The following is an 8,885-nucleotide window of genomic DNA, read 5'->3' on the forward strand; positions in this document are numbered from 1 at the left end:
GTGCACTTTTTGTAAAACCCAATGGGCCAGTGGTGTAGTGGAGGGTATATGCAGGTACAAACCGTACACCCACTTTTTTTTTCATTGAGCATTGCCTATACTCACTTCTTACACTTCCAACACCCCGACAGCATCGTTGCGCAAAATAGTACGCAGCACCATCTGGATATACAGTATATCCAACAAAAGTTCAACATTCACCTTTTCTGTCTTGTCTGTCTACGCGTACAGTTTGACGCATATGTTTGATAAATTCAACATATGCACCACACCAAACGCACTGCAACTACCTCTGCAACGCAATGCTACAAGGCAAACGCAGCGTTTCATTGGAAATTAATGTAATTCTGGTGTACCAAAATGCAATGATGCTGTCAGTGTGTTCAAAGCGGTATGCTTCGAACACACCGAGAGCATCATTGTGCAAAATAGTACGCAGCATCATCTGGATATGTAAAAAGTTCAACATTCACTTTCTGCTACCATTTCTGTCAAGCTATCTACGCATACAGTTTGATGCATACATTCGATAAATCCAATTTATGCATCACACCGAAAGCATTCTGGTGTACCAAAATGCAACGACGACGCTGTCAGTGTGTTCGAAGCACTAATCCCTACTGATGCGTTTCAAAGTAGTGTAGTGGAGGCATACGTCAGTAGCCAGTAGGGTAGGAAAAACATTTCAATTCATGATATCTATCAGTAAATGCTAACTAAGGTGACAATGGGTATGCAAACCAGGTTACTAGGCTATTTGCAATGCACAATTGTCATCATGTGCTGTTTGCATCAGGGGCGTAGACATGGATGGGCCTGGGTGGACAGAGGCCCACTGGGGAGCCATGCCCTGACAAGCCCACCCAATCAGATTGATGTGGTTTAAGCATTGTTGTGGACTTAGACCAAAGTTTTGTATTTTTCTGTAAAAAAAGGTGTGGTTTTGAGAGTGAAAATCTAAAATATCTATAGGAAAACTCATAAAAAAGGAAATCATTTTTCACACAGGGTTCCTTTCCTTTACTGGGTAGGCATACACATATTTAGCAGATGTTATTGCGGGTGTAGCGAAATGCTTGTGTTCCTAGCTCCAACAGTGCAGTAGTAGCTAACAATTCACAACAATACACACAAATATAAAAGTAAAATAATGGAATTAAGAAATATATAAATATTAGGATGAGCAATGTTGGAATGGCATTGACTAAAATACAGTAGAATACAGTATATACATATGCAATGAGTAAAGCAGTATGTAAACATTATTAAAGTAACTAGTGTTCCATTATTAAAGTGACCAGTGATTCCATGTCCTTTATGATCTTTTTGGCCTTCCTGTGACATCGGGTGCTGTAGGTGTCCTGAGGGCAGGAAGTGTGCCCCCGGTTATGTTTTGGGCAGACCGCACCACCCTCTGGAGAACCCTGCGGTTGCGGGTGGTCCACTTGGTGATACAGGATGCTTTCAGTTGTGCATGAGTTTGTGTAAAAGTTTGTGAGGGTCTTAGTGTCCAAGCCGAATTTCTTCAGCCTCCTGAGGTTGAAGAGGCGCTGTTGCGCCTTCTTCACCACGCTGTCTGTGTGGGTGGACCATTTCAGTTAGTCAGTGATGTGTACTCCGTGGAACTTKAAGCTTTTCACCTTCTCCTATGTGGTCCCGTCGATGTGGATATGGGGGTGCTCCCTCTGCTGTCTCCTGAAGTCCACGATCAGCTCCTTTATTTTGTTGACGTTGAAGGAGAGGTTATTTTCCTGGCATCACTCCGCCAGGGCCCTCACCACCTTGCTGTAGGCTGTCTCGTCATTGTTGGTAATCAGGCCTACTACTGTTGTGTCGTCTGCAAAGTTGATGATTGTGTTAGAGGCGTGCTTGGAGTACAGGAGGGGGCTGAGCACGCACCGTTGTRGAGCCCCTGTGTTGAGGATCAGCGTAGTGGAGGTGTTGTTTCCTACCTTCACCACCTGGGGGTGGCCCATCAGGAAGTCCAGGACCCCGTTGCACAGGGTGGGGTTCAGACCCAGGGCCCCGAGCTTAATGATGAGCTTGGAGGCCACTATGGTGTTGAAGGCTGAGCTATTGTCAATAAACAGCATTCTTACATAGGTATTCCTCTTGTCCAGATGGGATAAGGCAGTGTGCAGTACGATGGCGATTGCATCGTCTGTGGACATATTGGGGCAGTATGCAAATGTAAGTGGGTCTAGGGTGTCAGGTAAGGTGGAGGTGATATGATCCTTGACTAGCCTCTCATAGCACTTCATGATGACTGAAGTGAGTGCTATAGGGCGATAGTCATTTAGTTCAGTTACCTTTGCTTTCTTGTGTACAGGAACAATGGTGGACATCTTGAAGCAAGTGGAGACAGCAGACTGGGATAGTGAGAGATTGAATATAACACTCCAGCCAGCTGGTCTGCGCATGCTCTGAGGACGCGGCTAGGGAAGCCGTCTGGGCTGGCAGCCTTGCGAGGGTTAACGCGCTTAAATGTTTTACTTACTTCGGCCACGGAGAATGAGAGCCCACAGTCCTTCGAAGTGGGCCGTGTTGGTGGCACTGTTTGATCCTGAAAGTGGGCGAAGGTGTTTAGCTTGTCCGAGAGCAAGACGTTAATGTCCGCAACGTGGCTGGTTTTCCCTTTGTAATCCGTGATTGACTGTAGACCCTGTCACATATRTCTCAATAAGCAGTCCATAATAAGCCAGTAGGTCCCAATCATAAGAATACAAAAACACAACCATTAAGCATTTCCCAATCAAATTGTACAACTATTACTTCCCATTACAAAAACATTTCAAAATTWAAATCATGGTCTGGAATTGGACTCGCATTTTTCTGGTCTCAGTTTTGACTTGGTCTCGGAACCCTTGGCCCTCTCCCGGTCTCAACTCGGTCTCGCCCCCCCTCCGKTTTGGGTCTTGACTCGCACTCGATTTGCTCCGGTCTTGGTCTTGAATCGATCTAACTTTAGGTTGTCTCGAACACAACACTGGTAAATAAGAATAGACTGTTTCTAAACATTTCTACATTAATGTGGATGCTACCATGATTATGGACAATCCTGAATGAGTCGTGAATAATGGTGAATGAGAAAGTTATAGAGGCATAAATATCATACCAAATATTAAACTTTTGACTACTTTAATACCATAATTGAATTTGTCACAATACTTTTGGACTGTGTACAAAAAGTGCTGTAATTTCTCAACAGTCCACCAGATATGGATAAAAATACCCTCAAATTAAAGCTGACGGTCTGCACTTTTAACCTCATAGTCAATGTATCATCCAAAGTGCTGGAGTACAGAGCCAAAACAACAAAAAATGTGTCCCAATACTTTTGGAGCTCACTGTATATCATAAGGCCTTACTTTGATGGCCTAGTTTTACCCTAACACAGTGGTGTTATGAAACTCCTGGTTTACAGGCCACATCAGGCCTGCAAGTCACATCATGCTGGCTTGCAAAGTGATGTGTGATACCTATTAGAATCCAGCCTATTAGAATCCAGTTAGGATATCCAACAACTGGAATTTTTATTCACCCTCAACCTGCATTCAGAATGACTGTCAGGGTTAGGAAAGTTGATAAGAAGACTACCTAAACCATTTAGAGCTGCAATATGTAACTTTTTGGGCTACCCGACCAAATTCCCATAGAAGTGTATGTTACAGATATGTAATTCTCATTGAAAGCAAATCTAAGAAGCGGTAGATCTGTTCTATGTGCACTATTTCTATGCTTCTCGTCTTTTACTTTTGGTTTTGTACACCAGCTTCAAAGCTGAAAATACAATATTTTTGGTTATGGAACATATATTTCACAGAGGTTTAGATGGCACAATGATTATTTACACTGTACTTGCTTGTTTTTTCACATAYATTCAAATCAAGCAAACTATTAGAATTTTTAGCAACCAGGATTTCTGCATAGTGCGTCATTAAACTCGTACAACTATTTCAGTATCGGGTGCAATAAATCTAACTAACTGATTGGATTAGTTTAGAAAATGTATGTTATTTATCTACATGTATGTTATCAGCTACAGATGCTGGTTCGATACCCACCTGTGTCTCAGCCGGCCGCAACAGGGAGACCCATGAGGCGGTGCACAATTGGCCCAGCGTCGTCCGGGTTAGGGGAGGGTTTGGCTGGCCGGGATGTCCTTGTCCCATCATGCTGTAGCGACTCCTGTGTCAGCGACCGGCCTGACAAGAGGAAAAAGTGATTAAACATTTTTATGACATGTTTGTGTTCCTTCTTGACGAGTGATTTTGTATGAGAGCTACATTTTAGACTATTGTTTATCATGAAAAGTGTTGGTTTCCCACCGTCAGAGCTGGTTCCACATTCATTTATGCAGATGACTGACCTTGAGTTTCCAGGCTCTCTGATTATATTTTAGATGTAAGTGTTTCAGTCTGGCAGCATGTGAATATGCTCTGTTATCTCTGTGATCCAGCACAGGGGAGGCATGATGAGATGTGTCATGTCAGATGATGTTTCATGACGCCAACTGTCATTTTCCACCATCTGTACACCAGAGGAGATTCAGTCCTGAGCTATCAAATTAAATATTTCTAATCACTATTGGGTTCTGTTTCATAAAAGTCTTGGTCTCTGAGTCCTATATCGAGCGAGACCTATCACCAACAGCTCTGAAAGTACTAATGTCATAAATGCAGCACGTACAGGCCAGACTTTGCATTTAAAGTTAACTGATTTAAGTGAATGGTGCTACAAGGCAAAGTCTTATCTCTTTATATGAGAGGGGCTGCTCATGCGTCCAAATCTGAACAGGTCTGAATGTGATGCGGGGGAGTAAAAGTGGGGTCAGAAATGGAAAGGTTGATTGTGACTGACAGGCTATCGAAAGAGAGCTCAATCAAACAGAGTGCTGTTGTAATTGCTTTTAGCACTTGAGTGTGATGGAGAGGGGCTGAGATTGTGAAAGGGCTCTTTATGGTTGCTGGATAGGCCATGCCTTTCCACTTGTGACAGTCACCTCTTGTTATTTGAACTTTACAGTAAGAGCAGGCCTCCATACAGAGACACAAGTGCATTCACACATACCCACACAAAGCTGCACCSACCCATATGCATAAATTGATTTATATACACAATTTCATGCTTGACATTGAAGATACCTGGTACCACCTGCTCATTTCCCCTGAAGAATCTGGTTATGCCATGACAGGTTTTTGCTGTTTGGTATTCACTACCATTGAAATGGAGCATGTGCAACCTGTGCAAAAACTATTTCAGGTTTAAAATGTTTTTCTACAGATATAGGATCGTAAATTGAACAAGTTTGCTACAGCAGGAAAAAATGCTGCATCAATATGAAATATGAATTATTATGTGGATTATAATTAATGGACATTTTTGTAGGGGTTGATACATGTTACGTGCACAATTAAGTGTAAAATGAAGTGGAAATGACAAACCTTAGAAGCCTTTTTAAACCTCAAATACACTACAAGTTTTACATTTCCTGCATCTGTATCTCTACAATGCCTTAAAACGAGGGTAGAGCGAAAATGATATGTTAATGAAAGCATGAGTATCATGAGATACATAGGGTGATAGCTGGGCTTTAATCTTGCGTAGAGGAATGAAAGCTGCCTCAGACCGAAGACTAATCACTTGTTCCCTACTGGGAGATGAGCCGTTACAATAAGCAATCCCTCATCATGCTATGCTGGAAGATACGGACGGGCCTCCACTTCCATTCTGTGATGAAGGGGCGACAGGTAGCCTAGAGGTTAGGGCATTGGGCCAGTAATTGAAAGCTCGCTAGTTCAAATCCCAGAGCTGACAAGGTGAAAATGTGCCCTTGAGCAAGGCACTTAACCCTAACTGCTCTAGGGTCGCMGTTGATAATGGCCGGCCGTGACCCCCACTATCCAAGGTGGCAGAATAGAACGCTGGAATATAAAATGTAGAATTAAACTGGCAGTGGATATCTTTACACTATGATAAAAGCAAGCACAGTTCCCTTTTACACTCCTCAGTACCTGTTGTGCTGCTGTGCCATGTTTTTCCAGAAAGTCTATATATTTCAGTAAGAAACATAAACAGCCAAAGTCTACAAAAGATAAATGTTATCTTAAATGTTAAAAGTKATACATGTTACAAGTGGTTATGTTGGAGCAGTTAGAGATAACTCTGTGAAAGTGCTTCACCTCCGAGGTAAGTCCTACAGTGATCTATTGATGTCCAAACCCTGGAATCATTGCCCATAGGAGGATGATGGGGCACGGCTTGGGTGAACCAGCTAGGAGGCTGGAGCAGGTTTATCAGAGCCCAGCAGGCAGTGTTAGCGGGTACAGGGGAGAGGATTTCTGACCTGATACCCAGAGTACTGTGGCACACCGCCACTTGGCCACAGCCTGTCAGCACAGCCTGGAGCCACGCCTCCAGCTATTTGAGCTCAATCTGTGTGTGTGTGTGTGTGTGTGTGTGTGTGTGTGTGTGTGTGTGTGTGTGTGTGTGTGTGTGTGTGTGTGTGTGTGTGTGTGTGTGTGTGTGGTTGGGTGGGTGTGTGGTTTGTGTGTGGTGTGTGTGTGTGTGTGTGTGTGTGTGTGTGTGTGTGTGTGTGTGTGTGTGTGTGTGTGTGTATAAGAGATTTTGCATCTTTATTTCCAAAAGTTTCTGGAACAGTGTATGGATTTACTAGAAATCAAAATTGAATACAACCGCACTTCTAAATTTAGAGCGCAACGGAACACAAAGCACAACAGTATTGTTTTTGTCAAAAGATATTTGGTTGATGTGCTCATTGTCTAAAATTGCATTTCCCATAATCTAAGTCTAAGATGTGTGCTTGTTTATTCTCTTTCAGATTAAAAAAACAACCAACCATGCATGAAATCAAACAAAATGAATGTTTCCTTGAAAATAAGCACGTCCAATAAAGTAGCTTACCTAAAACATCACAATCCCTTTATCAAACTGTAGATGTCATGATACACTTCTTTGATGTTTTGTTAGTTATTTTTCCAGTGTGGAACATGGTATGATAGTGGTCTTGGTTGAAAGCTGAGCAGAGGGGAGGAGCTGCCTTCACATCACTCATCCATCCATTTCAGTTGAATACAGCACACCTTCACTGAGATGCAATGCAATTCCTGTTTCATGTGCACTGCACCCATCATCAATTAAACATGGGCTGTGTCAAAGGATATTAATTTTGCGCCAATGGAAATGCAATAACTTTGTCAAGGAGGATGCCACAGGTTGTGCAATACCAGAGGGTGAACGTTTATTATAAACTGGGTAGTTCGAGCCCTGAATGATGATTGGCTAACAACCGTGGTATATTAGACCGTATACCAAGGGTATGACAAAATATTTATTTTTACTGCTCTAATTACGTTGGTAACCAGTTTATAATAGTAATAAGGCACCTTGGGGTTTGGATAAGGGCTGTATCCAGGCACTCCACGTTGCGACGTACATAAGAAAATCCCTTAGCCGTGGTATATTGGCCATATACCACACCTCCTCGTGCCTTATTGCTTAAGTATCCCATACACAGAGACGTGCTTTAATATCATCCTCTTGCAGGAAAGCTGACTCCAAGGCACTTAACCCTAATTGCTCCTGTAAGTCGCTCTTGATAAGTGTCTGCTAAATGACTTAAATGTAAAATGAGTGACTAAAAACAACATGCTGCTTAACCCTGTCCATAGCTGTGAATCAACATGTCATCCATCAAAGTCCAGTAACAACACATCTTCTGTGTGTGCCAACAGAAGACAGACACAGCAATTTCCTGGCCTTGATTGATGTTAGGATAGCATCATCCCATTCCCCTCTACTCGACAGATAGATGGGTTTACACTAGACTAGAGCTATGTCATACACTACCCCGATGGAGCGATGCTCCAATCTCTATGATGGACTGTGTTTACTGTTCAATTTCTGAAAAGTGTCAACATGCTCTTGAGACATATCTTTTATATTTTATTTTTTAGATGCATGCCAGTAAAGCCACTCCACAACACTAAACAATACATGAATATGACTATAACGATGACAAACGGTGCCCACAAACTGTTAGGGACTACAAAAAGCTGTCCCAACAGCAGAGTCCCAAAAGTAGTCCCAACACCTTACCACCACTACACCTGACAATCAGAAGAGCCTTGTCTGGCAGTGAAACAGTTAATTCAGCCTCATTTACTGCCTTAAAAAAAAAMCATAACTGATATGGCGGACTTGCCTAAACAAATGTGGTTTCTACTGACAATTGAGATGTACAAACTATAGCATAAGGGGACAGCGAGCAGATAAGAAGCAATCTGTAATTTCGATTAAGACATTAATGAGTGAGCTAGGATGGACGTAGTCAATATAATTATTTGTTCAGCACTTTTGAAATTTACAACGAAATCACGATTTGGAATTCCGAATTGGATGACCGTTCAAAATTATTTTCCGTATTTTCCCAGTCGGAGCTAGTTTAATCTGAGTTCCCACTTGTCTTGAACTCACTGAAGTCTGAGACTTCCCAGTTCCCGAGTTTCCAGTTTTTTTGGGATGCTGAAAGTCATGCTGGATTGACACGTATTAATGTAAAACTAACATGCAAAACAGGCAACAACAAAAAACTTTGTGGCTCTGCCCTGAATGACTCGTCGCCACTGATTATCAGTACTAATTAGATTTCCTTGCTGACGGCAACAGTTTCCCCCATAGGTGAAATTCATAGCCTGCTGTTGGAGATTATCTGTCACTGCCATCTCATCATTTCTGAATATGTGGAGGTAGCTGATGATAAAGGCTGCAGGAACAAATTGAGTGTAGAACATTTGATTACATTAGTTGTGCTCCTTGATCTCTGTTGATTTCCCCTAAATAAGACATTAAATGAATGACACATT

At 42.3% G+C, this 8,885-nt stretch overlaps 1 pseudogene; it reads right to left on the reverse strand.

The window, feature by feature from the left end:
• LOC111980014 (piggyBac transposable element-derived protein 4-like) overlaps positions 1–8,885 on the reverse strand; it is a 459,185-nt pseudogene that overhangs the window by 29,647 nt on the left and 420,653 nt on the right.

Source organism: Salvelinus sp. IW2-2015, linkage group LG20 (assembly GCF_002910315.2).
Source record: "Salvelinus sp. IW2-2015 linkage group LG20, ASM291031v2, whole genome shotgun sequence".
Classification (NCBI taxonomy): domain Eukaryota; kingdom Metazoa; phylum Chordata; class Actinopteri; order Salmoniformes; family Salmonidae; genus Salvelinus; species Salvelinus sp. IW2-2015.